Raw genomic sequence first — 21,841 nt, 5'->3', positions numbered from 1 at the left:
TAAATTATGATGCATTTTATGATACAAATGATAGTTGTATCATGCTTTCTTGGTAGTTTATATAGGACCATGATAAACTTAACCTTCATTATTACAAAATGATATGTACACTTGAGAAACAAATACTCTCTTTGGAATCATACTTGAAATACTTAGACATACATTGGAAATCCATGGTTCATTGTGATCTAAAATGAATGCATTAAGGCAATTTCAACAGTTTATGGTTTCTCTTGCCCAAATCCTTGATTGTGCAAAGATGAAAATTGTATAAATTCTAAACCTAAGCTACTCCTTGAGTTAAGGTGAATCATTATATGTTTTTGTATTAAATGTGTCTTAGTTATGTCTATGTGAGGATAACACATTGAAATTTGTTAAACATATGAGATTATTATATTGTATATATGGTTCAACTGAATGTAGTTCATTGCATTCATTGTGTTAATATGGAAATATGACATGATTGTATGCTGTCTTGAGTAGCATTGTCTTATTCCTTTATGGGATGGGTGAAATGTGGCATAAGGGAGGGTGGGGATGGATACATTATGATTTTGCTTCTCTCAACCTATTAGATTTTGAAGAGTAGGATTCATTACATTTTGTCTCTCTTTTCAATAATGTTGACGAATTTAGTGCTTGGTCAAACCATTTATCTATTGCATTTAAGTATGTTGCTTCTGACATGAAGCATATGTGTGTGACTATGCTTATTTTTATCTTTCATATGAGTAGATATGCTTTAATTAAAATAAATGTACATGTGGGTAGATATGTTACAATTTTTCTTTCTATATATGAGTAGATGTGTAGTATTATTTTATTTTCCTTTGCTAGATTTCATGATTAGGCTACTAGGAACATGGTTGTATGTAGTGTGTTTCATGACTGCACTAGATTCATTTGATCCATCTTGTTTCAGGAAGCTAGGCTTCTTGTGCTAGGGTCAGGGCGTTCTTCATGTCAGGAAGAACCCTGGGGGAGTAAACACTTCGTGGTTGGTGTAGTAAAAGTGCCTGCATGACACTCTTGACTTAAATAGTAGATGGATGACGTCCGATGGCTTTGGAGACTGGGTCACAAAGATGGACACATGCCAAGAATTTATGTATATCTCTCCTTATCAGATTGTACAATCATTGTTGGATGATCATTCTGGTGTAATTATGTAAATGGATAATGTATCTTAATGATCTCATTTTAGTTGATAAATGAACATTTTGATAGATGTATGTCAAGTAGATCAACATCTTAGATAATGCAGTTATATATTTTCTTATGATTAACAAATTTGTTTATCTTGATTATGGTTAATGCCAATGTGTTGAGATAATGGGTGTTGCACACATTGCATAATATTGTTATTTTATTATTTTATTGTTTTATGTAATGTTGTGCCTAGATGGACGTGCAACATGTAAAGATTTTTATGGAATATTCTTGATTAGTTGTATTGTAACATTGTGAAAATATTTTATGTAATTATTTAATATTGGGGAAAAGAATTAAATGCCCAATATTAAATGTGGGGTTAGTGGGTTAGGTAGCACATGGTTTTAGCACATGGTTTATGTAATACCACTTAGTGGTTTTGTGGGACTTGCTACTATATAAGCAGCCACAAGGGTAGTTGTTGTAGAGAGAGAGAGAGAGAGAGAGAGAGAGAGAGTGACAAGGAGAAGACAAAAGGCAAGAGTTGAGCGGGACAAGGCTTGACAGGTTAGCCAAGGGAGCATTTGTGAAGGTTGGAAGCATGGCATGGGATGTGTGGATTCATGCTTGTTCACATAGTTTGCTCGATTGTGGCTATGGCCATGAAGGCTTTCATGGTTATATGGCAATGGTATTTTTTGCTGAATAATACATGGTGATGGATGCTTTTTGAGGCTGGGTTTTTTCCCTCAATGAGGGTTTTCCAGGGTATATCTTGTGTCACAATGTTGTGGGTATGTTGTCTATTCTCTTGCATGCGGATTTTAATTTCGTCTTTATTTCAGATCTATTATGGGTTATGTGGAAACAGTTATATTCTTTGTTGCCAAGTTTCCTTACAAGTGGTATCAGAGCTATGGTTTTATTATTGTAACCCTAGATTGAATCCATGGGAATGCATGAGAGGATAAAAGAAAGGGCAAGAAATATGAATGATTTATTGCAGATCTGAGGGTTTTGGATTTGCTGTTATGATGGGATGTTAAAAGATTTGGGCATGTGAAATTGTTGGACAAAAAGATTTTTTTCGGATGTTTCATTTAAATGAGGGTTTTGGGGGGGTAGCTTGCAGAAATGACCTCCTAGGTAAAAACAGACCTCACCATTGGATCCGGGTCGACATTTCCATAAATTTTGATATATAATATGCCCTAGTTTGGCCATGTTCAGAAGAAATGAAAGAGTTTTTTGGTTTCAGCCCATGATGGCCGTCAAATTTAATCTTGTCAGAATTTTTGTCACTGAAAAAATAAAAAATGAAAAATCGTACTGAAAATGGTAAAAAGACTGTCTTAGTAAAATAGCCATAACTTTCTCTCAGAATATCAGATTTCAGAGTTCTTACAGGCGTTGGAAAGCTAATTCAGAGCACTACAAGATGGTGTAGGTTTGGTTCTATGATTTTGATATTTTGTCAGGTTTTGAGAGACCTAAAGTTAGATGTTGTTTATTTTGAGCACGGATTAGGGCATAACTTGGGCACATGGAGTCGGATTTTAGACTTCGAGTAGTCAACAAAAAGCTCTTGGAGAGCTCTACACATTGATTCAGATTTGGTGCAGGTTTGGCATGATTTATTTATTGATATATTGATCTGAACAGTTTATAGGTATATTTTGACTATGGTAACATTGTGAGTTTATGGCATTGGAGATTTAAGATTTGATGTCATTATATACTCAGTTCATATTTCAGATTGGTCTCATGATGATATGGTTATCAGTGTTTGATTTGGATATGCATGATGACTTGTTGGGTCTACAAGTTGTGCAGTGTTGTAAGTGGTCTATACTTACAGGTTGCATTTATAGCTTGGTTATGGGTTGTCTTTGCCCATTGATCTTTCATTATTGATGCATATTCAGATTGGTGGCTTGGATTTGGGTTTTCTATGCCCTAAGTCACATGATTCTATCTTCATGTAGAAGGGATGAGATGTTGTTACCAGGTACAGTCATGGCAGAGGATTGTGGTTGACTATGCTGACAGGTTGGACACTTTGAGAGCCAAATGCTCAGTTCATGGATGTGATCATGGTGTCATGAATTTTGGCATGACATGATTGGTTATACAGGTATATCCTTGATGTTCATTAGCTTAGATTTTTGATATAGTTATGGTGGTATATCTTCTTGGTTGAGGATCATGGTTATTTGGTTTCTTTTGAGGAGCTCATGATGTGCACTTTGAGTTCTTTGATGGTTTGATGCCTTGGTTGATTCTCATGGTTAGAGGATGGGTTTCCATCATTATGTCATGAATAGCTTGGATACACAGTTTAGTGGGAGCTTGTGACAGTGATGGGGTGACAGTGCAGGATTAATTCCTGGTTTGGTTTGGATCTTCATGTAGGAGATAGATTTTATGATGCCATATGTGACTTGGTACCACGGTTGAATGGGAGTTTTGTTGGCATTGATATATTTATTGAGTGTTTGCAGATGTTGAAGGTTTGTCTTAGATCTTGTTGCTGCAAAAGTGTCTTTGACATTTGCATGGTGCACTTGTTATCTTCATGATGTTTGAAGATGGTTAGATCTTGAGGACTTATGGAGTTCTTGGTTATCTTCATGGTGTATGGAGATGGTTCTTCCTGGTATGTGGAGATGTTTTTCTTCATGGTGTGTGGAGATAGTTGCATCTCGAGGACTCACAGGGTTCTTGGTAAAGGTGTGGTTTATGCTTCTATTTGGCATGTTATCCTTGGTGTGAGGATGGTTTCATTATTATGTCATGGTATACTCTTGATACGCGTTTAGAGTTGTGACATGTTATAGTATGTTTAGATAGAGCATGTTATCTCTTTGGTTGAGATGGTTAGATCATGTTGTCATGTTTATGTTCCTGAGGCCATGGTTGGAACTTTGACATTGATCTTAGTTTAGTTTCTTGGTATTGAGTACACTAATCATAAGCTGGATACTTCATGATATTGCTATGTTACATTTGGAGTTGGCATGGATTGATTGGTTACAGGTGCTCATGGATACTTAGAGACGGTGGTGACACTGATTTCTCTTGGATTAGAGAAGTATTTGTTGGGATGGTTGATGGTTTCAGCAGGAAGTCTGAGGGGCAGTCACCTGATATGGACTTGAGAGGAGATTGTTCTTAGATGAGTCTTGGTTGGAGACTTGGGTATCTTGATGATCATTCTCATTCCCCACTCTTGGTCTACTCGGAGGTTTGCTACTTGAAAGGTATAGCCCATTGTTTCTCTCAGTTGCATTATATTTATGCTTGTCTTTCATGGATATGGATCTTGAGCTATGGTACATGAGTTAGTTCTGGAGGGTTCATTTGAGAGATGGTTTAGCATTGGTTATCTCCATGTGCATATGTTGTTATGCTGGTTGAGTTTGGGAGATGGTTTTATATTGGGCATATTCCTTGGATTAGGAATGGTTATTCCTTGGTTTAGGAATGGTTTTATTGAGTTTGATCTTCTTGTGAGAGGCTTATATCCATGATGAGTTATATGGTATGGTTTGGGTGTTGTTGAGGCTTCTTGTTGGGGTTTTATGGAGGAGATCATACTTGCACAGTTTACATCTAGAGGTGTGTGTAGAAGGACATGATACAGGTTATGATTTGCATGGTTTCTCTGGTCTTGGTTATCTTCTTGGATGTTCATTTTTGCTTACATTGGATTTGAGATTGGTTAGAGATTGTGATCACTAGTTTGTGCTCATGTATGTCATGTGAGAGATGACATGGTTATTCCTTTATCTCTTTCCTCTGTTGGTTGTGGAGAACTTAGGAGAGCATTGGAGACTTTTTATGAGAGTTAGTCTTGCAGGATATTGGTTTATGTATTGTGGATGTCCTTGATACTACATGGAATCACTTCTTTGAGATGTGTTGAGTGGATTGGTTATAGATTTGACATTATCTTTTGCAGTGGGAGCTTCTTGGTATATATGTGGCAGGTATTGCTCTTGAGGCTTGTGATTGCAGGTTATAGATTGGATATGTTGGTGATATAAGATTCACTTGTTATACCTTTGAGGTATGGATAGTTGGATGGGTTTGGCACTTGCTATGGGTGCTATTTCAGCTATGGATATTTTGACAACTACAAATAAATGTGATTACCTTTGGATCAGGTTATTTGTGCTTGGAATTTCAGTTGGTACAGGATTTTATGATCTTCTAATGCGACAGGTTGGGTGGTTTTCTCTTTGGATGGCTTTTATGTATGTCCAGTGACAGTGGCATAATAGGAGGTGAGATCATTCATGTTCGAGATGCTGGATACTTTGATTTTGTTGCGGGTACCAGGATGGAGCACTTGGTGTATTTTGATCCATGGTGGTGGATGTGCTAGGAGGGATTGTTCCCTTGTTCATTTATGTGGCTACAGATTGACCCTATGCAATGTATACAACAAGTGGGAGATTGTTGAGATAATGGGTGTTGCACACATTGCATAATATTGTTATTTTATTATTTTATTGTTTTATGTAATGTTGTGCCTAGATGGACGTGCAACATGTAAAGATTTTTATGGAATATTCTTGATTAGTTGTATTGTAACATTGTGAAAATATTTTATGTAATTATTTAATATTGGGGAAAAGAATTAAATGCCCAATATTAAATGTGGGGTTAGTGGGTTAGGTAGCACATGGTTTTAGCACATGGTTTATGTAATACCACTTAGTGGTTTTGTGGGACTTGCTACTAAATAAGCAGCCACAAGGGTAGTTGTTGTAGAGAGAGAGAGAGAGAGAGAGAGAGAGAGAGAGAGAGAGAGAGAGAGAGAGAGTGACAAGGAGAAGACAAAAGGCAAGAGTCGAGCGGGACAAGGCTTGACAGGTTAGCCAAGGGAGCATTTGTGAAGGTTGGAAGCATGGCATGGGATGTGTGGATTCATGCTTGTTCACATAGTTTGCTCGATTGTGGCTATGGCCATGAAGGCTTTCATGGTTATATGGCAATGGTATTTTTTGCTGAATAATACATGGTGATGGATGCTTTTGGAGGCTGGGTTTTTTCCCTCAATGAGGGTTTTCCAGGGTATATCTTGTGTCACAATGTTGTGGGTATGTTGTCTATTATCTTGCATGTGAATTTTAATTTCGTCTTTATTTCAAATCTATTATGGGTTATGTGGAAACAGTTATATTCTTTGTTGCCAAGTTTCCTTACACAATGGAATTTGACTTTTCAACTAGGGTTTTCTTATCTCTTCCACTTTTCTAGCATTTGTATGATGTGGCATATGCTGACTAGGATATGGTTCTTATACATTTTCACAAGAAAACATAAGAATGGGTAAATTTGGGAGAAGAGGAGGAAAAGGAAAGGTTCCATCTATTGTATTAGACTATGAGGGTCATTTCATAACTATGCCTAGTTTTTGGTCAATTAAAAATTACATGTCAGTGACTTGGAATCTAAGGATGAAAGATCTAGGCTCTAACCATTTTTACTCGAGGATGAAAATCATGGGGAAACACTTATCCATGTAGGTTTGACTATTTAGCTTAAAGTTATTATTGTTTTTGTTATTATTATTAAAACAAGCAAAACAATGACATTGTCTCTTACAAAACCAAAGCTTGAGGTTATAAAATAAAATAAAATTGTTGATTAATTCATTTATATGATATAATAAAAAGCTTTACACTAAATTGATTTCATAATTGTTTAGAAAATAATAAAAATCATACTTGAAACAATATTTCTCATTTGATACATGACACACAAGAGATAGTTAGCAATTTATTTTATTAGTTTTTGTCTTATTAACGTTGTCATCTTTTGTGTCACTCAAATTGTACCTTGTTAAAATAGATGTCTTGATTGATATTATGTTTTGAGAAATTATATGTATGGATTGATGATTCCTTGAACATGTAGATATTAGATACATGATTTTTTTAATAATAACTAGTATTAGAATTGATTATTTTATAGATATATTGTTAAAGATTTTAATTTTAAGTACATTTATCTAATGTAAGGTTTTTAAATATAGGGTGTATGCAGGATCATGGTGTGCCAAAAAGTGGTGATGTGAAAAAATAGAGTTTGAAACATCTAAAAGTGTTTCAAAATCCACTCTGACTTTTTTTCACCCATCTTGATACAGAACCTAGAAAGTAAGGCCCAACCCTTATTAGGTATCCAATTTCATATCAAATACCTGATCACTGTCAGTGTTATTTAAAAAAAAAAAACTTGCGGGTGGTGTTTTCATAGTCATATATCGTGTTTGTTGCACAAATATCCATTTTTCAATCGAATACACGATACAAGGTTAGTTTTTTTTTGTTTTAAATCAATTTTAGTATAAATTTAATAAATTTTATTATAAATTTGTTAGTTTTAGTTGAATTTGTTAGAATATAGGGTTTTTTGATAGAAATTGCTAAAATTTAGGTTTCTTTTAATATAAATTATGTTTTGCAAATTAATAGGAATGACTGATCAAAATGATGACACTGAGGCAAGGAATACTGTTCCTTGTAACCCACCACCAAACGATCCAATGCCCCCACAAAATTGTCCACCAAATGATCCTTTACGCCCTCAAAAACCTCTTCAAATCAAGGATTTGATAATTGAAAATCTCACCAAATTGAGGGCTTTGCAAACAACATATAATAATGTACCCACATTGGCTCCTATGTTATCCATGTTAAACACCATAGTGGATAACATTGAAACCCTTAACAATGAACAAAATTTCCAACTATGATGAGGTTGCGGCCCTCAATATAACCAAAGATGATTTGGCTAGCCTTTTTGTGAACCCAAAAACCAGTTTACTAGTCGATCGCAAAAAAACCCAAACTATCAATTAAATGGTGCACAAATGATGCCATACATGCAAACTTTTGGGATCATTGGTGGATGGTTTTTGATATCCTTCCACATAGAAATTTAGAGGTTCCATTTTATTTCCTTAGAAAATTGTATGCAGAATTCATGTTGGGCCTCAAGGTGAACTATTGGAGCATGAAGCCCAACATGGGTGTAGGAGGAGGAGCTCCTCAGAATAGACCCTCTTCCTAGCAGAAGAAAGATGGCACTTTTGTCCCCCTACTAATGTCTCCCCCCCTCCTCAAGTGCAACATCTTGATATTATCCCAGAGGCTAGCTCTCAGACCATCAGAGCCATTCATAGACCGTGTAGCTTGTTGATTTCTCATACTAGGTTAGTCCTGCCTCTCTATGTTGATGATGTTGGCACTAGTTCATCATCGACTAGCTCATCACACGCTTGTGTGCCTCACACTTGCATTATGTGAAAGAATATTTTATTGGGTCCCATAGGTGATCTTCTTAAGTATCATTTTGTATTAGACAAGGATACACCAGATGCACATGCAAAGGCTACAAACCCTGATGTGAGAGAGGAGGGGAATGCAGAGGCATGGACTCCTTCCGTATTGGTACGTGTATACATTTTTTTGTTATGACATATGTGATTTAAAGTTAATTTTTATAATAGAGTAATTTTAATTTTTAAGCCATACTAACTTATACATGTATGTGATCTTTATTCATGTTTAGTTGATGACGGAGGAGGAGCTGAGACAGGTTGATGATGCCATGCTCTCGGCTATTTCATTTGGCCTTGAGACATCTATGGTACATTATGTTGTGTTCACATTATTTTTTCTATTTGATATTGTAACATATATGGTTTCTAATCTTTCTTTTATCTTGTAGGTACCACCTATCCCTAGGGGACAAAGTGTGGGGGATGAGCTAGCACCATTGACAAAGGAAAGGTAATTAGGTGCTTTCTATTTGATTAAATATCAATGCATTATTGTAAAATGTTTGTGGTAATGAAATTTAATTGTATTTTTTATTTTATATAGGGCATGGCTACTGGCAATGAGCCTATATAGATTTTGCATCATAGATGCTCAGACATTTCCATTCACACCGAGAGCCCCATTGTATGTATAAGTATCATTTATTTTTTATTTATCTTATCTTCATAAATAAATCCAAAATTGATTTGCATGATATTAACAACTACTATTTTTTATCTCATAGGAAACTCCTAGTGCACATGAGGTTCGATGAGAGAGTTTTGTATCTTTGATGATGCATCCATTATATCTTGAGGAAGAGCCTGCACTAGTAAGTTGTAGTTTGAATTCTTGATTAAATATGTTATAAATTTAGCATGCTTTGAATTATAATGTTATAGTTTAAGTTGTAGATTCATTTGACAAACATATTTGAACATACACAGGCCAAAATTAGTGAGGTACAAGCATTGCCGAGGGCATATGAGAGGACTCCTGACCAGTGTAGGAGGTCAATGAGAGAGGTATTTATTATGAAAGTTTAATAGTATAAATATTCATTAAAAAGAAGATCATTATGCATTTGAGTAATTCAATGTTAGATATAAATAATCATATAAATTTAGTAGTCTAACTTTGGGTTTTTCTTTTTTGTTGGAGGAGGCATCTGATCCACCTAGTGTAGTGAAGAGGCTACATTTTGATCATCCACTAGCACCCTAGGATAGTATAGTTGTCATAGGATGCATCATGAGACATTTTGAGATGGCGTATGCCACCTTGTTTATAGAAAAATTGATATTATACACATTCCTATGGCATGATCAACCACATTTTGTATATGGATCTATGTATTTTGATATATATTTGTCTACTTTCTCTATGGATACATGATCTTTGATATATATTTGTGTAATTTGTCTATGGATACATATATTTTCATATATATATTTTTGTCATTTATGTGCACAATGATATACATATTCATTTAGTATCATTCTATCATTTCACACCTTATATAGGTGTTTCCAACCTTGTATGGTCATGTTCAAACCCCTAATTGACTCTTTGCACTCATTTTCACTTTGTAAGAAAAAGTTGCAAAATTGCAATTTTGCAACATTTGCAATTTTGAGCAATTTTTGTTATAACTTTAAATTCTTAATTAGAAAATTTCACCAAACTTGGTAAGGGGTTATTGATAGCCCTCATGAGCTTTGAGTTATGACCTTCGGAAGATTGACCTCGAAACATACTTAAACCACCTTGGAGTCTCCTCAGTACGGGGTGGCCGTAGACAATGGATGGTCTCCAAAGCTAGAATAAGGGTGTCACTAGGGTTCACCCACCCATCCAGAGCTAATGGCACTAATGATTCAATGCCAATATCAACAGTTTCAAAGTTACGCTCTGGTGTACCCATGAACTGAGGTACATTATGAGCTTTGGCATTGAGCGAGATCGCTGTACCGAATTCAAAAGGAATGTAATCTCTTGAAAATGAGATAGGTTATTTTAGGCCTCGACAACACCATCTTGTAGAATTCATAATTTCATTGATAGCCCTCACGAGCTCTGAGTTATGACCCTCAGAAGATCAACCTCAAAATGCACTTAGAGCACCTTGGAAACTACTTGGTATGGGGTGGCCGCGGATGATGGATGGTCTCTATGGCTGGAACAAGGGCGTCACTAGGATTCACCCACCCATTCAAAGATGATGGAACTGATGATTCAATGCCAAGATCAACAGTTTCAAAGTTACGCTATGGTGCACCTATGAACTAAGGCACATTGCGAGTTTTGGCATCGAGAGAGATCGTTGTGCTAAATCCAAAAGGAATGTGATCTCTTGAAAATGAGATAGAATATTTTAGGCCTTGGCATCACCATCCTGTAGAATTTGACATTTCATTGATAGCCCTCACGAGCTTTGAGTTATGACCCTTAGAAGATCGACCTCAAAATGCACTTAGAGCACCTTGGAGACTACTCGGTATGGGATGGCCGTAGATGATGGATGGTCTTTGTGGATGGAACAAGGGTGTCACTAGGGTTCACTCACCCATCCAAAGCTAATGGCACTGATGATTCAATACCAAGATCAACAGTTTCAAAGTTACATTATGGTGCACCTATGAACTAAGGTACAGTGCAAGTTTTGGCATTGAGCGAGATTATTGTGCCAAATCCAAAAGGAATGTGATCTCTCAAAAATGAGATAGTTTATTATAGGATTCAACATCATTGTCTTGTAGAATTTGATGTTTCATTGATAGCCCTCACAAGCTCCGAGTTACAACCCTCGGAAGATCGACCTCAAAATGCACTTAGAGCACCTTGGAGACTACTCAGTATGGGGTGGCCATGGACGATGGAGGGTCTCTGTGGCTGGAACAAGGGTGTCACTAGGGTTCACATGCCCATCTAGAGCTAATGGCACTAATGATTTGATGCCATCATCAGCGGTTTCAAAGTTACACTGTAAAATTGATCCTCTATTTTAATGCCATGTTGTTCAATTATTTGAATCACATAATAATTAGATTTAAATTAATATTTGGCTTGAGTTTAGGGGGACTTAAGAACCTATGATTTCTAATTTAGAGATCTTTGGATGTTCATTTATCAAGCAAACACATTTGTAGTAGGTTGTCGTATGCATGGAAGCACAAGTATTGTGCTAAATGGCTAGTCTTACATTTGATTAGCCCTTATAGAGCTCAACTTCACATGTTTAGACATAAAGATCCCAAAGAAAGAGCCCTAATTTTTCCTCATAGACAGTCTCAAATAGATTTTATCTAACGAATCAAAGATTGTAAGATGTGCATGAATGGAACTTGTTAAGTATGCTTTAAAAAATTTCAAGGAATTGCATTCTTAGATATGAAGCATCACTTTGAATATACAAATTGGGTTCTAATAGGCTTTGAGAGTTTCACAAGGAATTAATGAATGATGAATTATCTCTAATCTTTTGAAAGTTTCATGGGTTAAGTTTTTCAAAAGGTGGAGAATTCGGTTTTTGAATAAGAGGTCATAAGTTCAAATTTAATAAAATTATTGTAGATTATAAAAGTTTTATTCCTTTCTCTCTATATGAAAATAAAAAGAGGTGTGTCAAATGTTGAAAATGACAACAACAAAATAAGAAAATAATAAATAAAATTTACTTATTTTATTTAGTTTTTCTTATTTTAATATAATATTAGTTCAATATAATGACTTTGATTTAAATGTTAATTTTTTTTTAAAAATAAAATAATTAATAGATAAACTAGGATATATATGGACAATAATACTTTGAGTTTATACATGTGTTTGAATAAGTTTATGTGATTGTTGTCACACAATTAGAGCCTATATAATATATAGAACCCAAAATTTGACTTGAACTATAACAACCAACTTTAATAAAGTGTAACAAAACCACCCTAGCATTCCCAAGATATAGAAAAACATTATCCAAATCAACTATTTCTTCCACCCATCGCTCTTCTTGCACCACAAGTCTTTCTTTATAATAACCTAGAGATGAAAACCTCACACCATAGAAGAAATGAAATGCATTGAAAAGGCTTGTAGTAAAAGGCTTACACAATATTAGCATCATAAAATCGCTTCTTGTTTCAATGTCTCATTGCAAATGAGTATTCAAACTTATTGACACCTTCCCCAAATTGTTTTTTAAGGAATCAAGTATACATATTCTTAGCTCAAATTTTCTCCCTCAATAGTTATCTATATTAATTCTAATTGTTCATCTATATTTTCTAGATTTTTCTTTTTTGATTAGTTTGATAAAAATGGTTTTAATAATCATAATGTTAGCTCTATGTCAAATAAGAAAAAAGCCAAACTTGTAATAAGATATCCACAAGAAATTATCTTTCATTGTCTCCTTGCTTCAATACTCATATAGCTATAAATGCTCTTAAAATTGTCCTTATAGCCTTGTATCACATGCAAATATGATTTGCAAGAACTTGTTCAATATCTTTCTCTAAGGATCTACATCTACTATTTATTTCATTTTTATATCACCCTCTTATAATTCCTTACAAAGAATCTACCAAAATACAAATTAGGATATGTAATTAATTTAACCTATCTTTTTTCATTATTACAACAACTATATAAAAAGACTTCACATTTTGCATCATAATACATCATAAATCTTAGGAATTCTCCCCAACACCCCCACAACCCCACCACTCTTCATGATGTACCTACATTCCACTATCATAAAAAATATTAGTAACTTATTGTATTAAACAAGATAATCATCAGTTCACTGAATCATTATGAAGAAAATAACATAAGAAGTAAATATACCTAGTTGAGTATTCTAGTAGGGTCTTCTCTCTACTTTAGGGTCTCCAATAGGGCTTCATGATCAGCATTAGTAATAGTAAAAAGTCCTTTTACTTTTGGTCTTCCTTGATGCTTCAAAAACTTTAAATTTGTTGCTATAATAAGATGCAAATAAATGAGAATTATTTTGTGCTTCTAATAGTCTTCGAATGTAGGAATTCCATTCCTTCTAAGCATGTATGTCTGTAGCTATGTTCTAGTGACAACCACTAAACCAGTAGGATATGTTAATCCATCATCATCTATGATTGGTTGTGCAAGCTTTTTTTTACCTCTTACACAATGTGCTAACCAATAATCAAATTTTTCATCATTCCTCTATGGTGCAACCAATGCAAAGACATGTCTTGGCTAAAGAAGATTTGATAGATGGTTATGCTCAAGTGAACTTTCCATATCATCATTTTTGATAGAGGGTATGATAGACAATGGAGTAAGATAATGTGGAGCCCATGTGTCCACCCACTCACTCAACTCACAGTGATCCCAATCATAGTGAAAACAACTAGGACAAAAGCAAGCTAGTTGTCATGTCCAAATGGTCCATGTACTAGAATCAGAGCTTTAGAATGAATGCATTTTTGATGAGTCTCTCACCGTAGCACAATTTGATCTATCACCTATGGACACTTCCTCAACCAACCAAAAGAACCTATGTACCACTGAATCAAGAGTCCCCCCCTGTGATAATGCTAAACTACACCAATCAACAATGCTACAAGCATCAATTGCTCCTTAACTAGAGCTTTCTTCACACATGCCCTTGCTCCATCATGTTCCCCTTTCCCATGGCCAGACTCAAGAAAACTCCAAATATGAGGCACCCCCCTCTCTGCGTGCATGCTACACAACCAATAAAACATGTGAGCATTCTTGAATTGACCTATACAATTATCTAACCAAATGATATGTCTATGCATAGCAATTGCATGCTCCTATAAGAAATTATCAAAATATTTCTTGAAACAATGTTGCACAAGCTTATCAAGGTGAGATCTATCATCACTCATATAAAAATGATACTCTGTAATAATCTTCTGATTATCTTCCACACTATTAGGGGCATGTCTATATGTTATGTGGACAAAAATAGCAATATGAATGGAGTTGTAAAACTAAGATTGTGTCTCATTTTGAGGTTGCAATGTGTAGTTCTTAGCAAAGTCAATAACTGATATAATAGTGCCAATGGGAAAAGTCTCCTTACACATTCTAAATTGTTGATCCAACCATTGAGACCTATGACTATGTCTTGCATACTTGTAGAAAAGATTTTCCTTGGAATCTAAAATAAAACTAGCCACACTGGTTTCTTTTGCAACCAATTCACATCTAGAGCCCTCAACCCCACTCTTCAATGTGTATTTCACTGTTTCATATAGCTTTATTTTTACTATTGTCTTTCCAAGATCTTGTTCACACCCCTCATGGAAACATGTGTCAAACTTAAATAAGCCACCACATTCTAAACACTTCTCATTTAAGCAAGCATTTCTATAAAAGAAACAACCATCAACTCTACGACATAAAAATTGATCTAGCAAGTCTCTTGATGATTTTGGAAGCCCACTAGCACCACAATTCTCCAACATTTCTTTACTATACAAAATAGAATAGATGGAGTATAATAGTTCATGGTACATAACAAAATTGACATGATATTTGCAACAACATGTATTTCAAATTTTAAGTGGCACACAATAAAATGGCTTCAAAGATTCAAAAGCCCTTTGTGATATATGAAGACTTGGATGACCCTCTCTAAATTGTTTGAACAACATAATTTGACTTACCTCTAAATAGTGTTTAGGATGTGGCATGTGGTCTCTGATGCCAATTTTAAACTTTAACACGTCTTTAGCATTGGGTGATACTCATGAGCTAGAGTGCCAAAATTGTGTAATTTCTTCCTTCACATCATCAGATAGCTTCTTATCAAAATGTGGAAGTCTCCCACCGAAAGCCCATGTTTCATTTTGAAGAGGATCATCAATTCTTTCTCGTCTACTAAGTGTTCTTCTCAAAGTAGTACGATTTAGGTTCAAGTCAATACAAGTTTGTCTCATATATCTAACCTTTCTCAAATGATGACTTACCAAAGAGGTTGTAATAACCCTTCGAGTAGCTCTCTTATCCTTCTCCTTGCTATTTTTTCCAATACTATTGAGAGCACTAAAAAGATTCTTCACAATAATGACATTTCTTTCCAATTTTTTATCGACACAAATCTTCAATTTGGAAAGCATAGGTCTCATCTTTTGCATCTTTAATAAGTGCATAAAAAGATGGCATTGCTCCACCACTGTCTTGTTGTTGAAAAAAATCTTATATAGTCTTGAAACCCATAACTGAATGGTTCTTTCTGATTTTTTCCCTTTCAAATTGGTAATAATTGTTTCATCAATTTCAATTATCCATTTTGGTGTTCTAGAACCTTCATGTCGATTATAATTAGGAGATATGTAAGGTTCCTGTGCATTGTCATGTTTGGCATGGTCAATCATGCAATTTACATAATGACCTAGTAGCATTTCATCCTCCAAATTTTTATTCTCTAAATTTTCAATCCCAACATTATCATTTTCAATTGGTACATTTTCATTCCCCAACTCCACATATTCATTATTTGACTCTATTATTTCACCTTTGACTAATTCATCGTCAACTTGACTCACATTTAACATACCTTGTCTTCTCCTTCAGTGATTTACTTTTTAATTTTCCCTATACGTAGCAATGTCTTCATTGGATACCTTCCTTTTGTGTTTAGCCTTTTGACGACTGTTGCTCCCCATTTAGATGACAATATCATACACCTAATGATATATTATCAAACTTTTTCCAATTGTTTGGGCCCCAAAATGTGGCTTTTCTCAAAACTCGTGAAGATGGCCCACAAAAAGCGATGTTGTTGGGTTTGTAGTCACAGAGAATATTTTGGGGAAATCATGCCAGTAAAATCGGGTATCTGATCTAAGATCGGATACCCGATAATAAATTGGATATTCAATTTCAAATTGGATATCTGATATTGAGGCCAAAATTTTGGAGGAAAATAATAATTAAGATTACGATTATAATGTATAATGAGTTATCTATAACGAGTTATGAGTATATTAAATTATATTATTATTAAATATAATAATATATGTTATTATTATTATAATCTATAAATATATAATATATATTAATACATATATGAACTTTTTAGATTATATTATTATTATTTTTACTATTATTATTAAATATAATAATGTAATATATGTTATTATTATTATAATAATCTATAAATATAATATATATTAATATATATATATATATATGATTATTATATTATATTATTATTATTTTTACTATATTATTATTAAATATAATAACATAATATATTTTATATGTTATTAATATATATATATATATATATATATATATTATTATTATAACATATAATATTATTGTGCAAAAACTTCTGGACCAAAGTTGGTAATATGGTGCAAGATTGTGACATTAAGAAAGGTATAATCATGGGAGACTTTAACACACTGCTAGAAGATAAAGAGAAAAAGGGAGGTATGCCCCCGGATTGGGAAAGTAAACAGGATCTTTCTAACTTCATAAATAATCTGGCCCTTATGGACGTAGAGCTTAAGGGCGGATCCTTTACCTGGTCAAACAAGAGAAAAGGCCATGATTGCATTCAGGTTAGGTTGGATAGAGCTCTTATATCTTCGGACTGGCTTCAATCCTTCAGCTGCAGACTATCTCTGCTTCCCAGAATTGGTTCAGACCACTCTTCCATTTCTCTTTTAGTTTCCCCTCTAGTACACAGGAGATACCATCCTTTCAGGTTTGAGAAAATGTGGACCTCTCACCCTGACCTCCTGGATAATATCAAGAAATGGTGGGGGATAGAGGTGGAGGGCTCAGCCATGTTCATAGTCACCAGAAAACTTAGCAATGTGAAGAGGATGATTAAAATTTGGAACAAGTCTGATTTTGGTCATATCTTCCATGAAAAGAAAGAGTTATTTGATAATCTAACTATTATCCAAGATTGCATTCAGAAGGAAGGTTACACTGAGACCAACAGGGTTTTGGAGCTCAAGACCCTGTCTGAAATTCATAACATTATTAATAAGGAAGAAAAATTTTGGAGGCAAAGATCGAGGATCACCTGGCTAAAGGAAGGAGATCGGAACACTATGTTTTTTCACCTAACCACCCTCAAGCACCGTGCTAGTAACAGGATCTATGGTATCAGAAAGGGGCAGGAGCTGTTAACTGAAGAATCTGCCATCTCGGCAGAAGCTGTTTCCTTTTTCTCTAGCCTTCTCTCTGAGGACCCAATGCTTTCCAATTTGGACCAGGAGGATTTGTTACACTGTATCCCTAAGCTCATTCAACCTATCCATAATAAACAGCTCTGTGCTATTCCTAATGCTTCGGAAGTTAGAGAGGCTCTCTTTTCTCTGCCTGCTGAGAAGGCTCCAGGCCCGGATGGTTTTCCCACTTTTTTCTTCCAAAGGTTCTGGCCAGTGATCATGGGAGAGGTTGTTCAGGCTGTCCAGGAATTCTTTGGAGCCAAATCTATTCTCAAGGAGCTAAACTCGACTTTTGTGGTTCTCATTCCTAAATCCCCTGGGGCGGACTCATTGGACAACTTTAGACCTATTAGTCTGTGCAACTCACTCTACAAGATCATCTCTAAAGTTCTCACTTTAAGAATGCTCAAGATCTTGCCCATGATAATCTCGCAGCATCAATCGGGTTTTGTTCTAGGGAGACAAATTTTGGATTCTGTCCAGATGGTGCACGAAGTCATCCACTCTCTTGAGGCATCCAAACGGGAAGGTATGTTTCTCAAACTGGATCTTTCTAAAGCTTATGACAGGGTGGACTGGTCTCTCCTTGGGAAGGTCCTCTCGACTTTTGGCTTTGATAGTAAAGTTTGCAAAATTATCTCTCAATTGGTGTCCACCTCCTCCTTGGCTATTCTGGTTAATGGAGTCCCTTCTAATTTTTTCAAACCTTCCAGAGGCCTCAGACAAGGAGACCCCCTTTCGCCCATTTTGTTCATCATTTTAGCTGAATGCTTAGGAAGGATTATAGACTGTAGAAAGCGTGAGGCTTGCATCAAAGGGATCCTTCCCTCCTCTAATTGCATTCCCTTCACTCATCAGCAATTTGTTGACGATACTATCTTGGGGGGGGAAGCTTCTGTCAAAGAGGCCAGAGCCCTGAAGAAGATTCTTGATACTTACTCCAGTGGGACGGGTCAGCTGATTAATTGGAACAAAAGCTCACTCTTTTTCATCAACACCTCTGAGGTTAGACAAAGAAAAATCGCCAGGATTCTGGGTTGTGGGGTAGGCTCTTTCCCCTCTACCTATCTTGGTCTCCCTTTGGGATCCTCACCCCCGGAGTCTTTTTGGAATGGTATTTTGGACAGATTCAACAGGAAGCTGGCTGGTTGGAAAGGGGTCTCTCTTAGTCAAGCGGGGAAATGCCTCTTAGTCAAATCTTCTCTTCAAAATCTGCCAATCTACGCCCTGAGTCTCTTTGGAATTCCGGGGAAAATAGCTGAAAGAATGGAGAAAATCCAGAGAGACTTCCTTTGGAATGGTAATGAAGGGAAGAAAAGATACCCTCTTGTTTCTTGGGAGAAGGTTTGCCTCCCTAAGAGGTACGGAGGTCTGGGCATTAGAAAGATCACCCACCTCAATAAGGCTCTCCTAGCTAAACAAATATGGCGGATCTTCAGTAGCACCGGTGAATGGAGGGACACCCTGGTAAACAAGTACCTTAGAAGACCCACTCTTCTTTTCACCCTTTTTAATGAAGATATCCCAAAAGGATCGAACATTTGGAATGGGATCATGAAAGCCAGGGACCTGGCTAAGGCCAGGATATCATGGAAATTGGGAAATGGGAAGGACATCCAGTTCTGGTCGGATAGATGGCTTTCCCAAGATCCACTTATCAATAACCCTATTTTTGAGAGATGGATGCAAGCTTGTACTGATCAAATTGGGTCCAAAGTTTGTGATTATTGGAATGGCCAGGAATGGAGTGACCTATCCCTCATCTCTGAGGACTTGACTCCTATAATGCTTATGCTCAATTCCATGATTCCTATCAATTTGGGGGATGAGCTGGTCTGGAGGGATAATCCCAATGGAAGATACTCTGTTGCCTCAGGCTATAATTCCCTTTGGAGCTTAAAAGAGAAGGCCCCTTGGGCGGAGGCTTGGATTCTGGGTCTCACTCCAAAGATCAACATTTTTTACTGGCTGGCTCTTTAGAACAAAATCCTTACTCATGACAATCTCATGAAGCGAGGACATGTTATGCCCAGTAGATGTCCCTTGTGTAACAATCAGGCTAAGATCGGAAATCACATTTTCATCTTATGTGACTATGCCAGGGAGGTGTGGAATGTCATCACACATGATAATGAAACCCTCTGGTGCAAACCGGATAATCTCATGGATTTTTTCCATCAGTGGAAAGGTCTTTGTAAGATTGCTGGTCGGCAGGATCACTCGGACTGGATTTTACCCCATTTTTGCTGGGGAATTTGGAAGGAAAGGAATAATAGAATATTTAGAGACAGAGAGGAGCCGGCTATAATCCTTGGCAGGAAGGTCTCGACGAATATAAAGGAAAATCTCCAAGTGCTGAAGGAGGAAGAAGAAGAAGAAGGGGACAGAAAGATAGCTAAAGAAAAAGACAGGAACCTCAAAAGGCAGGATGCTAGCTGGCTTCTCCCCCCAGATGGTTGGTCAAAAGCCAACTTTGATGGGGCTTCTAAGGGTAACCCAGGCCCTTCAGGTTGTGGTGGAATCATAAGAAATAGCTATGGGGAGGGAATAGCTGCCTTTGCTTCCCCGCTGGGAATCCAGACTATTCATCTGGCTGAAGCAAGAGCTGCGAGTAAGGTGGTCAAGTTGGCTTTTGAAGCCGGGATTACTAAACTCTGGCTTGAGGGGGACTCCAAAAACATTATTAATACCATTAATGGTATTTCCCCTCCCTCGTGGATGATTTCGAACATAATTGCCGAGACTTGCGCCACTCTCACAAAGTTCGATAAGGTCCACGTCACTCATGTTTATAGAGAGGCAAACCCAGTCGCTGATTGGTTTGCTAATAAAGGGGTTAATGCCACCAATAATCTGACCTGGCATACCGAAAAAGATTTTCTGGCGGAGGCAAAGTTGCTTATCGACCAAGATAAAATCTTGGGAAGGACGGCTCAAATCCAATGCAATTATGGATAATAAAGATTGCTTAATAAATGGTAAGTGCCATTATTGGCATCGTGATTTTCACCAGCAATGTGAGAACGACCACTATGGGAATCTACAGAGAGGCGATGAACCCCCAACTCCTGGTGGACGACCTCAAGAAGCCTAGACTCAATGAGCTAATTAACCCGGCTATGGTGGCTATTTCTGATAATGCAAGAGAAACGAGCATGAATCTGTTGATCAATGCCCGCAATAGCATGATCGACAACTTCAGATCAATTAAATGGCTTTTCCATGAGCTCGAGGATGTCAGAGATAGGGTTTCCCAAATGGAAAAAATCAAGAGCAAGACAGGTGTAGAAAGCCAAGGCGACCGGAATAGCTGGGAGACTCTGATGGAGAGGAGAGTAAAAAATATTGAGAACTACAATCACAACCTGGCAAGTCAAATGATCTCCCTCCTCGCTTCGATCAACGACAACATCCTCTCTCTCTTGGAAAATCTCAAAGACAGGAACCAGATGGAGGAAGATGATAAACAGAACAGAGACAAAGATAGGCTGGATGTGGATAAAGCCAAGGATAGCACTATGGAGCAGGATTTGACGAACGCCTAGGATCATAAGGCAGAAGAGCAACAAGAGTGCGCCAAAGCTGCCCAGACCATGCTTGAGATGGAGAAGTAGTTTGCTAGATTGGGTCTTTGTCCTTTGGTTTTTGTTTCTCCTGGCTTTGGCTTTTTGTCTGGTCTCTATTTTTCTGGTTGGTTCTCTGGCCTTTTAGTGGGTAGTTGTTTCGGGCTGGGCCTTTGGGCTTTTTTTCAGCCGTAAGGCTTATGTTTTGGCTGGGCATTTTTTCGCTTATTTTCAGCCTTTCTTGTTGTTAAACTTATGGGTTTTAGGACCCCTTAAAACCTGTTTACCTTATCAAAAACATATAATATTATTGTTATTATTATTATTGTTATTATGACCTATGATCCATTTGGTTGGTTCTAAAATGCGTCGAGAGGGGTCATAGGTTAACCTATGACCTCGATCGATGCATTTCATGACAATGTATGTCCACATTTGGTTGGTTATAATGCATCAAGAGGCACCTTAGGTTAACCTATGACCCCTCTTGATGCATTGGAACCAACCAAATGTGTCCCTAGGGACATAGGTTGTCATGAAATGCATCGATCAGGGTCATAGGTTAACTTATGACCCCTCTTGACGCATTTCA

This window comes from Cupressus sempervirens, chromosome 3, assembly GCF_028749045.1.
Source record: "Cupressus sempervirens isolate cs-2001-9-10 chromosome 3, ASM2874904v1, whole genome shotgun sequence".
Classification (NCBI taxonomy): Eukaryota; Viridiplantae; Streptophyta; class Pinopsida; order Cupressales; family Cupressaceae; genus Cupressus; species Cupressus sempervirens.
Note: the sequence above shows the minus strand (reverse complement) of the source record.